Here is a 15,886-nt window from a genome sequence, read left to right as displayed (position 1 = left end):
CATCTCAGCATGTCTTCTAGACGGGACACTGCAAAAATGAACACTTTGAAACCAGCAAAATACTTAAAGATAGAAAAAATGTCCCAAAATCAAGCAAAAATAAAATAAAATAATGAAAAATAACAGCAATAAATAAATAAATACACAAACAAACTAACTAAAAATGCAATATGGTAAGTAACTAAAAACAGCCAAAAAAAATAATTTTAAAGAAATTATTTTTATTCAGCAAGGATGCATTCAATTGATCAGAAGTGACAGTAAAGACATTTATAATGTTACAAAAGATGTCTGTATCAAACAGACTGAGTAATGATGCTGAAAATTCAGCTTTGCATAAATTGAATAATGAATAAATTATTTTACAATATATGAAAATATATTCATTCAAATGTTACAATGTAAGAAAACATGTAATAAATGTAATAATATTTCACAATATTACTGTTTTTACTGTATTTTTGATCAGACAAATGCAGTTTTGGTGAGCAGAAGAGACTTCTTTCTAAAAAACATAAAAAATCGAAATTTTGAATGGTAGTATACACATATAAATTGCAATAAATAAATAAATAAATTATCCTTGAAATCAGATTACATTTTGGTTTAAGTGTTCGTAAAGATGCGCCAAATTAGTTTAATATTCAAGGCTTCTTATAAAATGAACTTGCTTATTGATGCCTGATTTTAGGACATTTTTGCTGCAAGTTTTTCCTCTGCTCAAAAGCAGCCTTTATCACTCAGTTGTTTCGGTTCCAACAGATCCTGGAACATCTAAAGAGCAGTTCTGTAGAGCACAAAGGTCACCTGTGAGCAGGAGGAGCATGTGTGTGGTGTCTGAAGCACGATACATACTGTAGGACAGAGGAACGTCCAGCTCGCCCTGCCAGGACAGCTGCCCGAGATCATCTACAGAGTGCTGCCCTGCGGAAACACAAACATTAACACACCTCACGCTAACCTATGCACACAGACACAGAGAACACACCGTCCGTAAGTATAAAGTCAACATCAAACAGTCCTTCATATTAATATAAATCATTTCAGCATGTATTAAGCATCAAAAGCTGTGCTTAAATGTAATTGACCAGAGTTGTTATAACACTAAAACTTCTAAAAATCTAAATTTGACTGTTTTTACTGTATTTTTGATCAAATCAATGCTGTCTTGGTGAGCACGATTTCTTTAAAATCCAGTAAAATCATACCAACCACAACATTTTGTATATATATATATATATATATATATTGTATGTATTAGAATAAAAACAAAACCTAAATTTAAATGAAATTTATAAATGTTGCTTGACGACTAAGTGAAAACTTTAAGTTGAAGTAGTTAAAATAAAATATACATATTGCAATAAAAAAGAAATATATAAAAAACTAACACAAGTGACAAAAGTGCATAACAACATTTTTAAAACTTTAGTTTAGCTAAACTTTCTAAACTGTATTTTTAAAACTTAACATGAAAACTTAAAATAAAAAATAAAAGCTAATTCAAAATATTAATAATATAATAGCATATAAGTAATACTAAAATAGCTCTCTCATCAACAGGATATAGTGATAAAGATATATCAGGGTTATTATAGTTAACTAAAATTAAAACCAAAACCATAAAATAACATTTTGTTACTTGAAATAAAAAGAATGTTAACTGAAATAAAATTAAATATATATACAAAAAAAAACATATTTTATTTCAGCTAGTTGAACTAAATACTACTATGTACTAAGATAAACAACTAAAACAAAAAATGAAATAAAAATTTATTAAAAACTTTATAGACGTATTTAAAAAATACAAAATAAATTAATTAAACTGACAAAAACACAACTAAATTACTAAAACTTTAACTAAAATTAAAATGAAAACAGAAAATATAAAAATAAAAATTGATTAAAAAATTAATAAAAACCATACATCTGTATAAACCACATTTAAAAAAAACATTAAAAATGTCAAAAAAAAAATATTAATATTAAATTAATATTCAAATATTAATGTAAACCGGCAAATTACATTTGAATGGATTGTTATTGTTGCTTCCATAGACATATGTGTGTATTTTACAAACTCTAAATGTATTGTTTTACTAGTACTTATGTGTATTTAAATGTCTGAAACCTAAAATAAACATTATGTGGTTAAAACACTGCATAGTTGTGAAAATATGACAAGCGCAGTGCACGTGTCTCTCTCTGGCTCAGCGCCAGCTAAAGCGCAAAAGCACAGTTTGAATTTGGCAGTTATGTGACGTCACCGAACGTTCTAAATCCCATATGTGGGACCGTACTCCCAGGGACACGGAAATAACAATCCCATATGTGGGACCGTACTCCCAGGGACACGGAAATAACAATCCCATATGTGGGACCGTACTCCCAGGGACACGGAAATAACAATCCCATATGTGGGACCGTACTCCCAGGGACACGGAAATAACAATCCCATATGTGGGACCGTACTCCCAGGGACACGGAAATAACAATCCCATATGTGGGACCGTACTCCCAGGGACACGGAAATAACAATCCCATATGTGGGACCGTACTCCCAGGGGCACGGAAATATATATATATATATATATATATATTGTATGTATTAGAATAAAAACAAAACCTAAATTTAAATGAAATTTATAAATGTTGCTTGACGACTAAGTGAAAACTTTAAGTTGAAGTAGTTAAAATAAAATATACATATTGCAATAAAAAAGAAATATATAAAAAACTAACACAAGTGACAAAAGTGCATAACAACATTTTTAAAACTTTAGTTTAGCTAAACTTTCTAAACTGTATTTTTAAAACTTAACATGAAAACTTAAAATAAAAAATAAAAGCTAATTCAAAATATTAATAATATAATAGCATATAAGTAATACTAAAATAGCTCTCTCATCAACAGGATATAGTGATAAAGATATATCAGGGTTATTATAGTTAACTAAAATTAAAACCAAAACCATAAAATAACATTTTGTTACTTGAAATAAAAAGAATGTTAACTGAAATAAAATTAAATATATATACAAAAAAAAACATATTTTATTTCAGCTAGTTGAACTAAATACTACTATGTACTAAGATAAACAACTAAAACAAAAAATGAAATAAAAATTTATTAAAAACTTTATAGACGTATTTAAAAAATACAAAATAAATTAATTAAACTGACAAAAACACAACTAAATTACTAAAACTTTAACTAAAATTAAAATGAAAACAGAAAATATAAAAATAAAAATTGATTAAAAAATTAATAAAAACCATACATCTGTATAAACCACATTAAAAAAAAACATTAAAAATGTCAAAAAAAAAATATTAATATTAAATTAATATTCAAATATTAATGTAAACCGGCAAATTACATTTGAATGGATTGTTATTGTTGCTTCCATAGACATATGTGTGTATTTTACAAACTCTAAATGTATTGTTTTACTAGTACTTGTGTGTATTTAAATGTCTGAAACCTAAAATAAACATTATGTGGTTAAAACACTGCATAGTTGTGAAAATATGACAAGCGCAGTGCACGTGTCTCTCTCTGGCTCAGCGCCAGCTAAAGCGCAAAAGCACAGTTTCGTACCGCTCAAAGGGTTAAGAAAGTAAAGCGGCTCAGTTTTTGATTTCACGTTGACTTTAACAGGCTTTCAGCTAAAATCAGCGGAGAGTTTGAGGAGCAGATCGAGCGGGCAGCTCCATCGCCTCTGGAGAGGATCTGTAAAGAAATTCAATCAGGTGGAATTAAACAGGATGAAGATTAAGGCCAATCTGCATGAACCACAGGGCTTCAGAGCCAAGTTGAATAAGCAAAAAATACTTAAGCAACTTATTAAACTCTTTCACCTTGAGGAAGCGCGGCACGTGAGGGTATTAACTTGATCCTCTTTTACAGTCGCATCTGAATCATGCATCATCTGAATCATGCTCAATGGAGAGATGATTCAACAAACTGACATCCTTTATTAGCGGGTATTTCGCATCAAATTAATAATGTGTGATGTCACCGATATTCCTCTGACGGTCATTAATCTAAATGTTATTGCTTATGAAAGTGGAAGCGGGTGGATTATGTTGTTGTAGTGTTAACAATCGGCCCGTGGCATGCTGATTATGCTGCATTATGTGGGCTGCGGTGATTCACTCAGTAGAGACAATGAGGAGCGGAGACGAGGCCACAGACACTTGGCAGCTGCTTTCTTTGCGACAAGCTTCCTCAGTCTGTTAATTAGCTTTAGGAAACGTCATTACTGCGCTGTCAACAGCTCAATCTCCCTCTAGGACATGTGCTCGGCAAATGAAACACGGCTAAAAGACATACGGGGGCTTTTAATCTTTATACTTCTTTTTGGAGGTGAGTGATTGAAAAGTGAAGACATTCATATAAACAGTTTCAACAAGTATTGAGCATCAAAAATCGTGCTTAAATGTTATCAAACAGTGTTATGTTAATTAAAACTACAATTACAATTTTTAAATATTTATTTTTTATTTGTAACTTTGGTAAAAAACAAACAAACAAAAAAACCTAAAAACCTGAAAAATAAAAATTGGAAATGTTATTTGGCAACTGAAATAATTTAATAATAATAAATAACTGAAATAAGTACTAAAATGACTAAAACCAAAACTGAACTAAACATAAATGAAAGCTAAATAGAACTGTAAAAAAATGAATAAAATATAATTTTTAAAAAATCTAAAATCAAATTAAAATTAAATATAAAAATAAAAGATAATTCAATATAATACTAAAACTCCTAAAACTACATCTACAATTTTTTTAAATATTTATAATTATTTATTTAATATTTATTTCAGCTTTATTTCAAGTAACTTTTCTGAAAAAGTTACTTGAAATAAAGCTGAAATAAATATTAATAAATAATAATAATAAATTTTACAATATCCGTTTGTAAAAAAATTTATTAAAATAATAATAAAATAAAAAACACCAAACCCTAAAACCCAAACTTTAATAAAAATAACAAATGTTGAAAAAAATTTAAAATAAATTAAAGCTACATAAAAAACAATAATATTGTGAAATATTATTACAATTTAAAATAACTGAATAACTATTCTATTTTAATATATTTTAACATTATTTCTGCGAAGGCAAAGCTGTATTTTTAGCATCATTACTCCAGTCTTCAGTGTCACATGATCCTTCAGAAATCATTCTAATATGCTGATTTGCTGCTCAAGAAACATTTCTGATTATTATCAATGTTTTTGCTGTTGTGTGATTACCTTTCACATGGCCCCTGCCAAGCGTCACAAAGCCGGAGGAGATAAAGTTGTGAATGTCGTGACCACTGCGGAAGTTTTCTTTCCCATAATGCCCTATAAAGATAGACACAGCAAGTGTTATTAATGAAAACATTCCTTTTTCATTTTGTTGACATATTAGAGTTGACGTTTTGTTCAGAGGCGATTTTGGATCTCTTTTTATGACTCCAGAAATCAGAAAACATCAACTTTTTAACAATAAATCAGGGGGGGGGGGAAAAATCAATTTTCAACATATTTTTAGGAATAAAATATAATATAAATCAGGCGGATGGGGGAACGGTTTGAATGTTTTGGACTTGGACTGTTTGGTGTATTACTTTTTCATTTCATTTCCTGTCAGACGCCCTGCATCCTTGTATAACACTTGCAATATATTTTACAAGTCAGCAGAAAACACAATAAAAAAATGTGAAGGATAAACCAGGCGAATGATATATGAACAAACACCTCTGTAAAAGCCTTCAAAATATAGATAGGAATAAAACTGTGAGGTTTGGTGTATGTAAGTGCTGCTGAAGTCAAATAGATTACACTATAAATAGCACTTAAATGTGTATTTTGGACATTTTCTTTCCTCTAGTCTTGAAAAGTTAAACATTAAAGCTAAAAAGACATACAAATATTTTTCATGTTCTTAAAAGACATTTCTTTTGCTCACCAAGGCTGCATTTATCTGATCGAAAAAATACAGTAAAAACAGCAATATTGTGAAATATTATTACAATTTAAAATACCTGTTTTCTATTTTAATATAATTTAAAATGTAATTTATTCATGTGATGCAAAGCTGAATTTTCAGCAGCCGTATGAATTGAAGTATACATACGCAATACACTTAAATATGTATTTTGGATGTTTTCTTTCCATTAGCCTAAAACAAGACAAGTTACAGAAGCAAAATCTCAAAATTGAGCAGTGCATGAAAAACCAATGGTTTTGCCTGAAGTATCTTGCCTTAACTACCCTTTATACCCCACATCCATCACATCACGGCCTTGATTTCATGCGGTTATTGAGAAGTCATCTCAGCCAGCGAGCGATAAAAGGCACTCGGAGACGGAGGTCAAGACAAGGTGCTGCATTAAGTATTAATGGGGCAGAGGTTCTGTTCATGGACTTGAGAGGCTTTAGAGGTCACTACAACACACTCTCAACACACACACACACACACACTCTCATCTCGTATTCGAGCCCTGCTGTGTTAGAGGACACCGGGAAACTTCACCGTCTTCCTCTGGAAGGTGAATCTTTGGCCATCTAATTGGACAGTAATGGCGTCCCTGACCAGAGCTGCTTACCTCAAGGTCATGAGACGGGAGGGTTGAGAGGTTTATGTCACTGTCATCTACAGCTGAAGTGTTTAAACCTATAAAACCTACTGTATCATGTTTGATATGCAAATCTCTAAGGTGCCAAAATGATCAACATGATCAAAACTTTGGTGAAAAACCTATTGCACACAATCTACTACATTCCTTCTGTCATCTGATTGATAGGTTAAACTTTTTTTTAGCGAGTAAAAGGCCTTTATGTATAATTGTAAAAATGTCCACCTTCAGCTTGTGCTTCACATGTCTTTTTACCGATTTGTATAAAGTAAATGTAAGAATAACTTGAAAATAACTTGAGAAATCAGGTTGAAATGTGATCATCAAATATGATCATCAGGCTTTTGAGGAACATTTATTTGTTCATCTGTCAATCATGATTGTATTGCATTGTGTTATATGTTTTGAAACTATAGAGCTTTGATCATCTGTCATCTGTCATCTTCTGTCTCCGTGTACTGGAAGCTTGTGACACTATAACAAATTCCTTGTATGTGCAAACATACTTGGCAATAAAGCTCTTTCTGATTCTGATTCTGATCATAAAATTAAGTATTTAAATAGCATCTTACAAAGACATTTTTATGGAAGGATATTCCGGACAGTTTTCAAAAGGAATTGCAAATTGTATTTTCAATTGCATTTTCCATATGTAGACATTTAAATTGTGACATAAGCCAAAAGCAATTGCAAATCTTGCATCATCGTTTGCATTTTTGCTTTCATGAATGCACAGTGACTGCCAAATTTCAAATGGAAAAGCAAAGTCCATTTGAACTGTATTTCCCATGTCTTACGAGTTATGAGCCTGTCATATTTCAATAACAATATTAATTACCACATCTGCTTTTTCACTCTCTCTGCATCGTGCATGTAACCTGCTGAAACTCAAATGGAATCGCAATTCCTTTAGCATTTGAATTTTCGATGTCTTACACAGAGACCTGTTAATCAGTGTCAGGGGCGGGACTAAACTATGTGGCGTGTTTGTATTGGGAAGTGACATCACTCACAGATAATTGTGCCGAATGCTGCGAACAATGGAGGTAATCGGTAAAGGCTCCGCTAAAGACAGCTGCCAATTCGACAGATGCATGTGAACGAACAGACAGTGCAACCCAGGTCTCCTTATATTCTTGGCACCTTAATTCCGTCGTTTTTACCGCAAATGCAGCGACTATTCCCTGCTAACAGCATACAATCATATGCACAATAGGTCAATATTCACCCTTAACCAAACGCTTTTCACATGCCTCAAGATCTCTCGCCGTTTACACTCCGATTCATGCATGTGAGCAAACAGACAATCTGCCCCTCCTTCTACTCTTACTAGCCTGCCTATTTGCAACCTTACCTTATATAGTTTTTCCTCTTTTTGATCCATAAATAAGCACACGTCCTCTAAGCATCGCATCTGCCTCAACTTCTCTCACTGATTACAGCCACCGGACACTCCGATTGATGCACATGATTTTAAATATTAATAACTCACCTTGGCTGTGGCATGTTCTGTGACAGCTGCACCTAGACCTGACTGGTGAAGTGTCATCTGGGGCAGACGTATTAAAAGTAGCAGCGTTTTCTGTTTGCTCACATGCAAACAGAAAACGTAACATTCAATAAAACATTCTAGTTTCTAAATAAATAAAAGAATAAATAAATAAATACATTTCTGACTATTATTTCATATGTCAGGCTTTACAGGATTAATGTTATGACACTTTGCCATTTTCCAGTTTAAGTGAGCTTGAATAAATGAACCATTTAAACGAACTGATTCACTAACATGAATCAGACTTCTCGAAGCTAGTGAAAAATGCTTTTCATAACTGGAAAGACACTTTTCATGCTTTTATTCTCAATTCTAAGGAAAGCCTAAAGAGACCCACACACAAAGAGAGATGCACAGACATGTTATTGCTCCATAAATCAATTGCATGCTGTGTAAATTGTGTTGAGATATTTCTTGGTGAAGTTTTGAGGTGGAACAGAGATCACGGTCAATACTAACAGTAAACGACAGAGAGAGAGAGAGAGAGAGAGAGAGAGAGATTCAGTCTCAAGAGTTGTCAAAAATTCCGTAATTTCAGGCGGTCTCTCATTTTGAGTCCTATATTCCCATTTTGTGTTATTTATGGCAGACAAAAAACATGCAAATGGTAGCCACCATATGCTTCATGAAACATCAGCACCTTTGTTTCAATAATAATATCCATCTTTTATCTCCAAAATATCCCTAGCAGAACTAAAAAATGGATACAAATACATTGATGGCTCATATTGAAATCTCAGATTTTGACTGCAGTCTTAATCATGCTAGATATTTCAATCAGATATAAAGAATCACAGGTCAGTGTGGACAATCAATTCGCAAGTGTCCCTTTCTACATGAAATCAAAGGCACAGGTGTCAAGATGACCCGGGAACAGTCATACCAGAGATCAGATTGCATTAAGAAACCCGTAATGAGAATAGCAGATGGGACCATTTGCCATCTTCATTACTCTGCCTCTCTCTTTATATTTTCCTCACAGTGGCTGATCTGTCCATCACTGTGATTTTGGTACATTGCTGCATGATGAAAGTTAATATTTAATGACAGTCTTTTATTAAAACAAGATCTTGTTGAACCATATTGTCTAATCAAATGGAGTAAAACTGAGCGAACATGCATGCTAATGTTTAATCTGAGAGATCTGCTTCATTTTAGCTTCTGATGCACATCAAATCTTCATGTCCTGGTTTAAAGAGCCTGAAGCAAGGTTAAAGAGGCCATATCCGACAATTTTACAATCTAATTTTCTAATCTTGTTTCCATTAATAAAGCCAGCACCAAAAAAATCATCATTTAGTATTTCATGACCATTTTCCATTCTATGACAGAATTAAACAGGCTTTTTTGTTACTGTACCTTTAACGGAACAGTTCACCCCAAAATGAAAGTTTGCTCAAAATGTAGGCCTACTCCTCAGGCCACCCAAGATTTAGATGAGTTTGTTTCTTCATCAGAACAGATTTGGAGAAATGTAGCAACACATCACTTGGTCACAAATGGATGCTCTGCAGTGAATGGGTGCCGTCAGAATGAGAGTCCAAACAGCTGATATAAACATCACAATAATCCACAAGTAATCCACACCACTCCAGTCCATTAGTTAATGTCTTGTGAAATGAAAAGCTGTGTGTTTGTAAGAAACAGATCAATCATGATGACGTTTTAACTATAAACCATCACTTTTAGCCAAAATGTGAGTCCATAATAACGCTTCCTCCAGTGAAAAACTCCATCTCCTGTTGTCTCTCACATCAAAATCCACCCACATATTTGTTCAGAACTGTTTTGGACTGTTTTTGCTTGTAAACGGAGCTTGATCTGTGCATATTTCTCTCCTGATTCAGACAAGATGACCTTTTCAATGGAGAAAGCGATATTATGGATAGAGACTCATATTTTAGCCAAAAGCAATGGTTTGAGGCCAAAACGTCTTAATGTTGGATTTGTTTCTTACAAACATTTCACAAGACGTTAATTGATGGACTGGAGTGGTGTGGATTACTTGTGGATTATTGTGATGTTTTTATTAGCTGTTTGGACTCTCATTCTGACGGCACCCATTCACTGCAGACGATCCATTGGTGAGCAAGTGATGTAATGCTACATTTCTCCAAATCTGATGAGGAAACCAACTCATCTACATCTTGGATGGCCTGAGGGTGAAATAAAATGTCAGAAAATGCGCTTTTTTTGGGGGGGGGACTATTCCTTTAAGGCTTCTATGCCTTTATGCAAATTGACCTCTGCTGTGATTGGCTAACCTCTGCAAACTGATTTCTCACTTTTGAGTTCTGAAAGCAACAGAATATGAAACTCAGAAAGAGAAACACACTATTTCCCATGTGAAAAGTGAAAACACAGTGTGACTATAACAATCCTATCAGCTAATTTAACATTTGTAGAGTAACTGCAACCATAAATTAAATTTCATTCAGTGATTCCTGGAATCATGTCAGTCCCAAAACACTATTTTAAATAAGCATATAATGCGCTCACAACAGGAATAAGTATATGCTATAAATCAGTGAATACGAGGCCTCAGACCGTATCATGCGATGCTCAGAAGGAGAAAGGAAATCTAATACAGCACATCCTTCCACTATTAAGTGTCATTCACTCAGTTATGTAATTTTTAATGCAAATATGACATTGTTTGAGATGTCTTTGTTATGGGCTATGGTTAGGGATAAGGGTACACCCCTTCAAGTAAAGTGCTACCAAAAGTTATTTAACTCAGCTAGGGGTCAGAAAGGGACTACAAATGCAAAAACCGAATTCAATTTATATACCTTGGCATGAATAACAACACTTTCTCCTAGTTGAGCAATAAAAACACATGCATTATAATTGCATAATGGCTTGAAAAAAGATTTTGGTTTGTTTAAAAATATGTAAATATGGATTTAACATTGAAACAAATGTCAGTGTTATATTCATAAATTCAGCTCTTCTTAAAGTGTCTGATTAAAATGAATAATAACCCAAACCCTAATGGACAGAGCAGAGTGATTGAAGGAACTGAGGTCATGGAGGTCAACCAAACGCAGAGATGGACTACCAGAGAAATTAAAGAAAATCTCTGAACGGGGAATCAATAAGAGAGTCAAAAGAGATTGAATTTCTTTCAGCCAATTAATCAGATGAGCAAACATTCAAATTTCTTTCAGTTTGAAAGCTTTTTATAAATTATGAGCCCTATTTAAAGGCATTTAATCAATCAAAACAGATGTTTTATGGATCACAGGAGCACTTTGTCACCAGCTCTCAGGAGAAAAGAGAAGATCAAACACAGCAGCATTCCTCTGATGCAATCACACACACACACACACACACACACACACACACACACACGTTTAGGATAAGATGACAGATGATGCCCCCCTTAAGAACAATGTTAATTTATATTAAATTGTAACATATTTAGCTACAGTATGAGTTTAGCATGTGTAGAATGACGATCCATCAGAAAATAGTCCCTTTCACACATACAGTCTTTACTGGTAAATTACCAGTAAATTACCGTTACGTGATCTTGTGTGAACAGGACCTTTTCAAAAATACCGGTAAATTCATTCTGGCAATTTACCGGTATGAGAAGTGGTAACATTAACAGTAAATTACCAGTAATCTGCTCTGTTTGAACGCAGAACGCAGATGACGTATTTACTCCGCGCGGGTTTGCGGAGTAAATACGGGGTTAGTCTAATAGGATGTCTCTGGGCCAAAAGCCACTGCATGAATGTGAACATTTGACACAAAAATTTAAAACATCAACAAAAACACTGACCACGTTTACCCCTCCATGTTTACAAACACAACACCGGGAAAATTTGAAATTTTGAAATTGATGTGTGAATGGTGCTTTACTGGTAAAAAGTGAAAGTGAAAGTAAAGTTGTTCCGGTAATTTTAAGGCAATTTACTGGTATTACTGTGTGAAAGGGGCTAATGTGTTATTATTGGAAATAAATAGAAACATTTGGACATTTAGCTGTTTTGTAGTCAGTGTAAAAATCTTACAACTATTTAAAAAAATAATAATAATTTTGGTCAATTTTAACCAATAGCCAAACTGCTATTTTAATCAGTCCTCCACAATCCCATCCCATTGCAAACCACATTTTTCCTCATTGAATATTCAGTTCCCTTTCAGTCGGTCACTTTCGATGTCATGTCGGTGACCGACGAATTGGGAATCTCGCCAGAGAGATCAATCTACTTCGAGTGTACACTAAACGAGCCAATGCACATTGGCATGCGATGATTGCATCCAGCTGCCTCTGATTGCAGTGCGAGAATAAATAGGCAGCAGGTGCAACGCATACTCAGTTTTTCACTTCGGAGCCGAGCGATAACGTCGTTCTGCTCCTGCCAAGCTTAGATTATCTTCAGAGAACGAGTTCAGCGCGCTCTAGGAAGCTCTTCCATGTTGGTGGTACGGCGCTACAGTGGTGGTGGTTTCCCGTGTTGAGTCGGTTGCACACACCAGGCTGCACTACCCCGTTTGTGCTGCAAGCGGCCATCTCCCCTGTGCGCTTCAGCACGCTAAAAGAGCATTCACAGGTGGGCGCGTCTTTTAAAGACGACGTTGCATCTGTGCCAACTCGACGCTGTGACTTTGTAAAGACGACGTTGCGTCATGGTATAGATACCGTTTCACCCATGTGTTTCTGTATGCGGTCGTTACTGGCGCCGGGTGATGGTCAAGATTGCTGCCTCACGTGCCTGGGCGTTAAGCACGCTGAGGTGGCGTGGATGGATGAGTCATGTTCTCATTGCGGGAAGATGACCATCTTGGAGTTGTGGGCCAGGCTCCATTACCTCAAAAGGGGTGGAGTTCCGGTGCCTCTGCCTCGATCTAGTTCTCTTCCTGGCAGAAGTCAGGGAAGGACTATTTTAGGCAGTAGCTCAGGCGGCCTTAGGATCACAGTGGCGGCGACCCCTCCGAGGAACTGACCTCCCAGGGACTGTCACTCCTCTACCACTCCGCAACCAGTTGAGCTCCCTCAGGAATGTGCTGGGCCCTCTGAAAGGAGCGTACCAGCCGTATCCTATGAGGCTCCTCCCGACGATTGGATGTCGATCGCTGCATCGGAGTGCGAGCTGGAGCTCTTTGGAGAGGAAGATTCAGCTGCGCTGCTGCCCTCCGGGACGGTAGCAAGGCCTAAATCGGATCCAGAGATGACGGCTATGCTTTCCCGGGCCACCGAGAGGGTAGGGCTCAAGTTGAGATCTCCACCGCGTCCCGAGCCCTCGAGGTTGGATGACTGGTTTCTTGGGGTGGCCCGCACTGGTTCTCAGCGCCCCACTCCGGTGCCATTCTTCCCGGAGGTGCATGAGGAGCTCACCAGGTCGTGGATGACATCTTTAACTGCCAGCAACCGGTCTGGTAGTTCCTCCTCCCTCACCACCCTCGACGGCGGAGCAGCCAGGGGGTTTACGGAGATCCCCCCGGTGGAGTGGTCGGTAGCGATGCAGATGTGTCCTAGTACCGCCTCCACCTGGTGGGGCAAACCGTCCCTTCCCTCCCGGGCCTGTAGGTACTCATCTGGTCTGACCGGCAGTGCTTATGCGGCCTGTGGAGAGTCTGCCTCCACCTTACATGCCATGGAGTTACTGCAGGTCCACCAGGCTCAAGCACTGAAAGACCTGTACGAGGGTGGTCACGATCCGGAAGTTCTGAAAGAGCTCCGGAACCGCAACTGACCTCGCGCTCCGAGCGACGAAGGTCACCGCGAGTTCTCTGGGTCGTGCAATGTCCACGCTTGTGGTCCAGGAGCACCATCTCTTCCATGTCTCAAGCCTTCTGCGCCACAAACCTTTTCTGCAGTTCGCGTTCGAAGGATGAGCATATCAGTACAAGATCCTGCCCTTCAGGCTGTCCCTGTCCCCCCGTGTCTTCACGAAAGTTGCGGAGGGGGCTCAGTTGTGCTCAGGCACCTCAGCTTGTTGGGTCAACTGGGAAAAGAGCAAACTCTCCCCGACGCAGAGGATCTCTTTTCTCGGTATGGAGTTGGATTCGGTTGAACAGACAGCACGCCTCACAGAGGAACGTGCTCAGTCAGTGTTGAACTGCTTGAATTTGTTCAAAGGCAGGATGGTGGTCCCACTGAAACAATTTCAGAGGCTCCTGGGGCATATGGCAGCTGCTGCAGCAGTCACGGCGCTGGGGCTGCTTCATATGAGGCCCCTTCAGCACTGGCTCCATGGCCGAGTCCCGAGGTGGGCTGGCAGCGCGACACTCACCGGGTCCAAGTCACACCGGCCTGCCGCCAAACCTTCACCCCTTGGTCAGACCTCACACTTCTTCGGGCAGGAGTGCCCCTAGAACAGGCCTCGAGGCATGCTGTGGTACACACAGATGCATCCATCACTGACTGGGGTGCCACGTACAACGGGCAAGCAGTCTCGGGGGTGTGGACGGGCCCCCAACTGCAGTGGCATATCAATTGCCTGGAGTTGTTAGCAGTGCGTCTTGCTTTGAAACGTCTCAAAGGATGCTTACAAGGCAAGCACGTAATGCTCTGTACGAACAACACTGCGACCGTTGCATACATCAACCGACAACGTGGTCTGTGCTCCCGTCGTATGTCGCAACTCGCCCGCCACCTGCTCCTTTGGAGTCAGAAGCATCTGAGGTCGCTTCATGCCATTCACATTCCGGGTCTGCTCAACCTTGCGGCCGACGAGCTGTCACGAGCTGCGCTCCCTGGAAAATGGAGACTACATCCCCAGGCGGTCTAGCTGATTTGGAGACGTTTCGGAGTTGCTCAGGTAGACCTGTTTGCCTCCTGGGCGCTGGCCCGTGGCGCCTCGCTGACAGACATTTGTAGAGCTGCAGGCCGGGCGACCCCCAACATGTTCACTAGGTTCTATAGCCTTTGTGTTGAACCGGTATCCTCCTGTGTTCTCACCTCAAACAGGTAGAAGCATAGAGAGTCCTCGGTTTAGTGTCGGCTTGCTAAAACCGCTCCAGAGAGTCCGTAGTGTTGAGCTCCTCCATTCCCTTGGCAGCCAGACGTGGCAGAATGTCTGGCACCAGTCCCTCACTCGTTGAATCCGTGAGAACCGGTAGAGGGCTGGGTTCTATATGTAGAGACCTAAGCGGACTTTCTGCCATTTCCCAAGAGGGTTGCAATCACCTCTAAATTTTCCATATGCACCTAAACGGTTTTCCATATGCATAAGTGCTTCCGAAACCTCCTTCGGGAAGGATGGGCTTCCGCAACGTTCCTGTTTCAAGTGGAACGGGTAGGTATTCCCAGTGTTATCCAATCTCACTGAGTGGGTAGTGCTACGACAACAGTGACTGGTCTTCTTGTTGCGAGCCCTGGCCTATGCCTAGAGGGGCATAGGAGGCTTGCACAGGACACTGGAAGGGGCAGCATCCTTGTGGCGCTTTGGTAGGGATTCCCAATTCGTCGGTCACCGACGTGACGTCGAAAGTGACCGACTGATAGGGAACGTCTCGGTTACGTATTGTAACCCTCGTTACCCGAAGGAGGGAACGGAGACATCATGTCCCATCGCCACAGCTGCTGTACCACCACTGAGCGGCCGGGTCACCGGCTCAGCTCCTCAGCGAAAACCTGAGTATGTGTTGCACCTGCTGCCTATTTATACGCATACCAATGTGCACTGGCTCGTTTAGATTACTCTCGAAGTATATTGGTGTCTCTGGCGAGATTCCA

At 38.3% G+C, this 15,886-nt stretch overlaps 1 protein-coding gene across 3 annotated transcripts in view; it reads right to left on the bottom strand.

Annotated features, from left to right (window-relative positions):
• The window catches only part of LOC107718933 (protein shisa-6 homolog), an 82,350-nt gene that overhangs the window by 60,851 nt on the left and 5,613 nt on the right, over positions 1-15,886 (bottom strand). For all 3 annotated transcript variants that reach the window (XM_016526175.1, XM_016526177.1, XM_016526176.1), the window contains exons 2-3: positions 5,272-5,364; positions 856-924 (exon numbers count right to left, since the gene is read on the bottom strand). The gene's annotated coding sequence lies outside the window, so the exon portion shown is untranslated. The remainder of the gene's footprint in view (positions 1-855; positions 925-5,271; positions 5,365-15,886) is intronic.

Source organism: Sinocyclocheilus rhinocerous, unplaced genomic scaffold (assembly GCF_001515625.1).
Source record: "Sinocyclocheilus rhinocerous isolate Xijiao unplaced genomic scaffold, SAMN03320098_v1.1 scaffold1625, whole genome shotgun sequence".
NCBI classification, from domain to species: domain Eukaryota; kingdom Metazoa; phylum Chordata; class Actinopteri; order Cypriniformes; family Cyprinidae; genus Sinocyclocheilus; species Sinocyclocheilus rhinocerous.
The sequence above is the reverse complement of the archived record's forward strand: the minus strand, read 5'-3'. Positions and strand labels throughout refer to the sequence as shown.